An 8,249-nucleotide genomic window follows, 5' to 3' on the forward strand; every position below is an offset into this window, starting at 1 on the left:
TCTCATCTCCATTTCTGTAACGGTGGCTTTGCTGCCTGGCTGATGTGCAGACTCTGTACATGGATGCTGACACCTCTTGAAAAACATGCTCTAAAATGATTAACAAGGTGGGTTGTTCTTTCTGCAAGGGCATTAGGAGAGTAAAAAAGACCCTGGATTGGGGCAAATGAAAAGGAATGCAAGAGTTGTGGTCAGGACTGTTTGGAGGCACTTGTAAAGCAGCCCTGCACATGTAAATTATTCCTTTGGTCAGGGAGCACCTGAGAGCTGTCCCTAAATTGAAAACATGAAGGGGAAGGAAGGACAGTGCCATTCAGGCTCAAAGGGACCTCGGGAGGTGTCTTGACCAACCTCCTGCTCACAGCAGGGTCAGACCAGATTGCTCAGGGCTTGATCCAAACACATCTTGGTCACTTTCTGGGACAGAGTGGGTGCGCACTCCTGGGAAACAGCTTCCAGTGCTGGACTGTCCTCAGGACTGGAAAGTTTCTCCCTTTCTACAGCACCTTTCCAAGCCCAACCATCCAGATTGTTTTTACCCATCTACTCACACACTGACACAGAATGTTGTGGGGGATGATGCTGAATGCCTTGCTGACTTCCAGGTAACAGACCACCACTGGTAATAGACCATCAATGTTCTCCCCACGTCCACAACCGTGTCCTTTCCTCACAGAAAGCAAAGAGGATGGACAGGCACAACCTGCCCTGGGTAAACCCCATCACCTTCTCTTCCAGACACCCAGAAATGGGGTCCCAGTGGACATGCTCTGGGGCACAGCCCTTAGTTCCCCTGCTCACCCATTGGCCATTTTGAAAAGTGCACACACTGTGTGAGAGCTGCCAGTGGTCAGGGAGTCCCCCCAGTCTCCATGAGCTTTCACAGATGGTGGAGAGTGGCCTCACTGTGACATCGTCCTGCTGTCCCAGCTCCTGGGATGCTGCCCCTGCTGTCCCATAGACTGGAGAGGATTGTGTTAGTTCCAGTGACCCCTGACTTGATCCCCATGCACTGCTGCTTGTTCTCCACATACCCGTCTCAAGTCACAGAGGCCTGGGACACATTGCTGGTGAAGAGGGAGGACAAGAGAACACAGGGATTCTCATCTCTTTCCCTTATTAAATTCATCAGTAGCTACAAACTGTCTTTGTTTCACCTTTAAGTGTTCCTGCAGTAGTAACAGCTCATTATGGGGCCTTTGAATTGCCTTCCAGGCCTGGACTGAGTTCTGACCTGGGCTGTTGCTGTGCTTGGAGGCTGCTGTCCTTGCAGACCAGATGAACTCACTCCTGCCACCCTGCCTGGCAGTTCATTCCATCCGTGTCACAGCTCTGTCTGCAGCACTGACAGCTCCAGCTCCCCAGTCAGGTCCCTGGCTGAGGACATTGCCTCACATCTGGGCTGAGCCACCCCAGCTGTGGCACCAGCCCGGCTCTGACCTGCCACAAGAAACCTGGTACCAAGTGTCCAGGAGCCCATGTGTGCAAAGGCTTTGAATCAGAGCACAGACATGACATGGCCAGAGAATGATGAATGTCTCTCTAGACCTAGGAGTGTAAAAGCAGAACAAAATGCCTTCATTCAACTGAAGATATTCCTCCCCTAGCCTGGAGAAATTAGATCCTTTGCTGTAACATTCCTGGTGTCCTGTCTAATGATGGGACAAGAAAAGATGATTCTCATACCGATTTATTTTTTAAAATGAAAAATACAATGCTGGAAAGAAATGTCTCTGAAGAGGAGAGAGAATCAACATCACTGATTACTTCAACTTCAAAGTTGTGCCCCTGGAGCCTGAGGGACACCTGGAGGAGCCCAGAGGGGACAGAGAAAGGGACATCATGGGCTGCTCCTGTGCTGCTGAGCTGGGCTGGGCTCCTGGGACACAGGGAGCTCATGGCAGCGGCAGCGCTGCAGAGAGACAGCTCTGCCCAGGAGCAGCTCCTCTGCACACGCAGCAGGGCTGAGGGCTCTGCCTGCAGCACCGAGGGCACAGGAGCCAGGCACAGAGAGGGAAACGCAGTCTGGGGTGGGAGGATGCTGAGAGTTCACTGGAAATGAAATCCTCTCAGGTATGAAGCCTGTGGCTGCAGGGCATTGCATCTGCTAATCTTGGTAGGATCTCAGAAAGCTGTCACATTGCAGAGCCTGCGAGAGACGTAAGTACAGCTCTCAGAGATTCTCTGATGCAGAGGGGAGGATGTGCTGCAGAGCAGGGATTGCCTTCTGCACTGTCAGAGTGACAAGACGTGAATGCTGCGTTCTCCACAGGGTGGCTGTGGGGTGTAAATGTAAATGTGCAGGCAGGGGTGCCCAGGGCTGTCCTGCAGAGCAGGGTCCCTGCACCCCAGGGCTGTGCCGGGCAGGGACTCTGCCGCCTGCCAGGGTCAGCGCTCAGCCTGCCCGGGAGATCCCAGCAACACTGAGGGGAGAAGATGTGTGGGGAAGGAGTGACACCCAAAATGACAGGGTCCTTCTGCTGTGGAGAGGGTGCTGTGTGGGTCAGGGCTGCTCACAGCTCCAGATCACCTGCAGGATTTTTCCAAGCGGATGCCTCAAGGACAAGATCAGTGCAAGGGTTACCAGACAGATAACTAGCTTTCCTGAGCCTGTCTTTTCAGTTTCCTCTCCCAAGGGGTGGGGGGTGCAGGAAAGGATAAAATGAAAATGAGCTCTCATGCTTAAACAAGTCACTGAGACTCCTGAACTGCAACTCTGAGTGATCAGTACATCTGCCAGAAGGCTCATGACATCCCTTCCCCACCCCTCTGCCTGTGCACAGCACCTGCATCACCTTGGCTGGACCCGTCAGCCTTAGTCTGACCTGTCCTGTTTTCCAGCCTGCAAACAGGAAGATGCCCCCAGGCAGTGCCCTGTGAACAGGCAGGATCTGTAGGGCCAGGGGGAGGGCACAGAGGGTGGGATGGTCTGTGAGCACTGACAGGGAAAAGACATGGACAGGGAAACACCTCCCAGGGGAGAATCTCCAGGCAGCAGGGAAATGATCAGAAATGAGAGGAAACCAAACCCGGAATGGTTATGGGAGGGAGAACAGAGAAAAGTCCCTGTGACCCCCTGCAGTGCAGATCCCTCCTGTGAGCAGCCCCCTGGCCTCCTGTCCCACCCAGCAAAGCCTCTGCCCTCAGGGCCGGGGGCTCCAAGGCATGAAGCAGCTCCTGTGCAGCCAGAGCTCCAGTTCCTCTGCAGAGCACAGGGGCTGAGAGCAGCTGCCCGGCAGTGTTGGTGTCTGGGAGGTGCTGCACAGCTGGGGAAGGGTGACGCTGTCTGAGTGCCCGGCTGCCTCTGCCCTGGCCTCTCTCACACCCACCCTCACCGCATTCTCCTTCTTGCTCCCCTGCTCTGGGTCACTGCTGTTGGGATCTTGTTCTTGCTGTCAGGCTCTCTGGGGATGGCAGTTTCAGCTGCAGAGTCACAGCCTGAGCTTGTGGGTCCTTTCCTGTGGTGTGTCCATGGGCACACGTGTCCCAGCTTTGCTCTGACCTGTGGGCTGTGGGCAATGCAGTCTGTGGGGCTGGGGAATGAGCTGTGTGTGTCGGGGGCTAAACGTTGGGTGCTGAGACCTTAGGAAAGGGTGAGACCTGTCATGGTCTGAGGTGGATCCCTCTGCTCTCAGCAGTGCCTGGTGGCTTTTCAGGGTAACATGGGAGGCTGATCAGGCTCCATCTCAGAAAGGTGCCAGCCCAGGGCAGCTGCAGCAAGACAGAGGGACAGAGCAGCTGCCCTCACTCTGCACTGACCCACAGGCACCCTCTGGTCTCGCAGGACTCGCTCTGTTCTCCCTGAGTGCAGCAGAAATGCTGAGGGTTTCTGACACCCAAGAACACTCCCCAGGGTGGGAGGGCAGAAGGAGCGGTAGAAAAACCAAACCTCTCAAAGTCAGCTTCTCAGGCCTGGGGGTACAGATGCTCACGGTCCCTTCTGCACCAGGAGCGGTTCCAGCTGACAAAGCTGAACCCCAGGACTGGCCCATGCCCACCCCATGACACAGGGCCAGGCTGAGTCCTCAGGAGCCCCTGGGCAGAGACCCTGCTCTTCATTGCACACTCATCAAGCACCAACGAGGGCTCAGCCAGGACGATCTCCTGGAAAAAGAAAAGTGTCTCTTTGTGTGACAGGGTGGGAGCGTCTGTGGGAAATGGGTTTGATGATTCCCAGAGAAGTCTCATCTAAACCTTCACTATCTTTTCCTCCTTGCACAGGTCCTCATGCCCACAGGCAGCCAATGTCCAACAGCAGCTCCATCACCCAGTTCCTCCTCCTGCCGTTCACAGACACACGGGAGCTGCAGCTCTTGCACTTCTGGCTCTTCCTGGGCATCTACCTGGCTGCCCTCCTGGGCAACGGCCTCATCATCACCACCATAGCCTGGGACCAGCACCTCCACACCCCCATGTACTTCTTCCTGCTCAACCTCGCCCTCCTCGACCTGGGCGCCATCTCCACCACTCTCCCCAAATCCACGGCCAACTCCCTCTTGGACACCAGGGCCATCTGATACTCAGGATGTGCTGCACAGCTCTTTTCATTTGCCTTCTTGATCACAGCAGAGTATGGTCTCCTCACCATCATGTCGTACGACCGCTACGTTGCCATCTGCAAACCCCTGCACTACGGGACCCTCCTGGGCAGCAGAGCTTGTGTCCACATGGCAGCAGCTGCCTGGGCCACTGGGTTTCTCAATGCTCTGCTGCACACGGCCAATACATTTTCACTGCCCCTGTGCAAGGGCAATGCCCTGGGCCAGTTCTTCTGTGAAATCCCCCAGATCCTCAAGCTCTCCTGCTCACACTCCTACCTCAGGGAACTTGGGCTTCTTGTGGTTAGTGCCTGTTTAGTTTTCATGTGTTTTGTTTTCATTGTGGTGTCCTATGTGCAGATCTTGAGGGCCGTGCTGAGGATCCCCTCTGAGCAGGGACGGCACAAAGCCTTTTCCACCTGCCTCCCTCACCTGGCCGTGGTCTCCCTGTTCATCAGCACTGGTGTGTTTGCTCACCTAAAACCCCCCTCCATGTCCTCCCCATCCCTGGACCTGGTGGTGTCTGTTCTGTACTCAGTGGTGCCTCCAGCAGTGAACCCCCTCATCTACAGCATGAGGAACCAGGAGCTCAAGGATGCCCTCTGGAAACTCATATCTTAGTGTTTTCTGAAGCAATAAATTGCCCATCTGCTTCTACTTAGCAGGTTTAATGTAACTAGTTACACGTCCAGCCTCTCATCTCTATTTTCTGTTGTTATTGACATTGGTTTTGATGTGATAATGTTGTCATCCCCTTTCTAAATCACTGTCTGCTTTTATTTTATAACCACTGGTTGTGTAAATGAGGATCCATGATCTGTGTGTATTTAAACAAAATAAAGGGTTCTGTAGGACACTGTATCACTATGTCCTTCACTATATCCTTCCTGCAAGGCCTTTTGGATCTGCAGGGACAGTTTCTGTGATGGAAGGAGAAGAAAAGAGTCCATCACGGCAGCCCTGCCGGGGAGCAGCAGCGCTTGTTCTTCCAGAGCTGTTCTGGTTCCACTCCCACACTCTCCTTCTCATCCCTGGTGTTGGTGCAAGGCCTGAGTGCTCTGGCAGCTTGGTCACCGTCCTGCTGTGTGTCAGTGCTGTGAGCGCAGGCAGGGACAGGCAATGGGCACTGCTGTGACAGAGCTGGCCTCACAACAGCCTTTCCAGATAGAAACGTGATCTCCTCAGGGCAGTGCATGATGGTTTATATCTTCTTGCGAAGTTTCTCTCAAGCATATTCCTACAAAAGTCACCCACAGATTAAACACCAGAGTACAGCTGAACAGTGTGTGTGTGCAGGGCTGGCACACAGCAGTGTCCTCTCACAGCCAGGCTCCTGCCAGAGACCTGCAGGACCAGCAGAGCAGGGGCTGGGCTGTGCCCCTGTGCACTGGACACCCCAAAGAAGGAGCCTCAGGTCAATCATCATGGACTGGACCCTCACAACCATCATTTCCAGCACTGGCCGCTCACCCACAGAGGCTGTTCTTCTTTCCATGGTGGGACACTGAATGAGTAGGCCAGCAGTCCAAGATTGTATTGTACAGATGAGGTGTTAGCGTGCACATCATGTACGTGAGGTGACATGAACCCGAGTGATCACAAAAAGCATCAACTATTCCCTGGGGTTCCATGAAGGCCTGTGGCACAGACTAGGTCTTGAGGTCACTTAATGTTGGAAGTAACAGCCCATTGTTAACTGCCTGAATGCAGCACTGGGATGTGCTTCCTTCAACCAAGGTCCTTGTGTCCATTCTTCCTGCTATGGGACATCTCAGATGAGTGCAGAGTGACGCAGCGCAGGGCTGAAGTGACTCCCATCCTTTAGGAGTGCCAAAAGGAGGCCAGAGGGACACTGTGATTCCTGCTTCTGTGTGTGAAAGGGACAGACTCTGTCTCTGAACATCCCTGGGTGCATAAGGAGACCATGAGGCCAGCTCAGATGTGGACACCTGACAGAACCTGACATTTCTGTGTGTGACTCCAGGAACAAACCCCACTGGATCAGTGAGATTCATCTCAGCTGCCTTGAACAGGATCATTGCAAGTGCTCCAGTCTGCTCTGTCACCCTTGCTTGTGAGTCCAGATTGTGATCTCAAAAGTGCCATAGAAACCAGAATGGTTCTGGGGTCCTTAGAAAACGCAGATCTCAATCCCATCCTCAGGAAGAGCAGGAATAGGAACTGGGAGAATAACAGGCTGGCCACCCTTCCTCCCTCCCTGGGAAGGGGATGGGACACGTCCTCCTGCAGCCATTTCCAGGAATGTGAGGACTAGGAAGGGATTGCTGAATCCAAATGGACAGGGGAAAGAAAGGCATGTTGTGTACAGGGTGTTTGCAAGGCTCAGCCATGGTCTCCTTCTGGCCAGAGTGGTGCTGTGGGGCTCAAGAAGTGGATGCTGGGTGGGAAGTTGGCTGAACCATCAAGCCCAAATATCATCAGTGGTACAAAGTCCTGTGTGCAGCCAGATACTGGTGTCATCTCCCCGTGACCAGCACTTGGACCAACACTGTTGAACGTCTTTATTCTCCCCTTCTATGATGTATCAGAGAGCACTTTCAGTGCCTTTGAGGATGATGCAAACCTGGGTGGAGGCCTTGAGCAACCTCACCTGGTTCACCCTGAGCAGGAGACTGAGACAAGAAGAGTGAGACAAGGGCTCTCTGCAAACCTGAGTTATTCTGTGGTTTGACAGAATTTTTGCCTTGGAGAGGTTTCAGGAGAGAGAATAGGTATAGAGATATAGAAGGTGTTAACATAAAAAAAAAGCAGTCCCAGTGAGGAGTGCTTTTCACTCACATTGTGAGTAGGAAATATATTTGACAAATTTGAACAAGGCGGGGAAGTGAGATGGGTGTCTACAGCCTGTGGGAAAGAGGGGCAGGTATAGGAATGTGCTTCTGTCTTTGTCAGGTCCTGGGTGCTAAGGAGGGGGAATGGATGGTTGTGGTATTATGAGGTTACATGTGTCTCAGACACTCATAATCCAGTCAGAATCATGTGGCTGTGAAGGGGACAGTGGGGTCAGTTCTGTGTCTGGAGGTGACAGCCCAGCAGCAGGGACACGGCTGGGAAAGAACCTCAGCCTAAGTATGACAGATCCTACCAAGGAAGAGGCCTTGGAGACAGGTTGTCACATCCATCCCACCTGAGAACATGACGGGACAGCAGCAGGGACATGGTCGTGTGTATCAGAGAACCTGAGAGGCCAGCAGCACTCATGGGATTTGGAAGATCATGGTGAGGTTACTTCTCTCTGGTCAGGTAAAAGACCTCAAGAAGCATAATGTGTTGGTTTCCCTGCATGAAGAGCAGTTTACGAGGTGGCTGAGCTTTCCTTGGTAGTGGGAAGAGGCAGGAAAGACAAAAAAATGTCAGAAAGTACAGCTTGGAAGGTGAGGACTGGATATAAGGAGTAAGAAATGTCACTGGAAGGGCAGTGCTGTGGGGCAAGAGGTGACCCAGAGGGAGCTGGATCAGCCCATGGTTTGTGTGCCAAAGAGCAGCCAGTGAGGGTGCAGACACAGCAGTGAAGGTGCAGAAATGCTGGGTGAGAGCAGGTGGGGAAGCGAGATGGGTGTCTGCAGCCTGCAGGGAAAGAGGGGCAGGGGTAGCACCGTGTAGAACAGCCTGTGGTGGAGATGGCAAAGGGCGCTGTAAGGCTGGAAGGGACCCACAGAACCCAGGTCTGTGTCCCCTTGGCCAGGGCAG

General features: G+C 53.4%; 1 pseudogene; it reads left to right on the forward strand.

Moving 5' to 3' along the window:
• The first annotated feature begins 4,244 nt into the window (after positions 1-4,244).
• LOC135577660 (olfactory receptor 14J1-like) lies at positions 4,245-5,279 on the forward strand (annotated as a pseudogene).
• The last annotated feature ends 2,970 nt before the right edge of the window (positions 5,280-8,249 follow it).

This window comes from Columba livia, unplaced genomic scaffold (assembly GCF_036013475.1).
Source record: "Columba livia isolate bColLiv1 breed racing homer unplaced genomic scaffold, bColLiv1.pat.W.v2 Scaffold_132, whole genome shotgun sequence".
NCBI lineage: Eukaryota > Metazoa > Chordata > Aves > Columbiformes > Columbidae > Columba > Columba livia.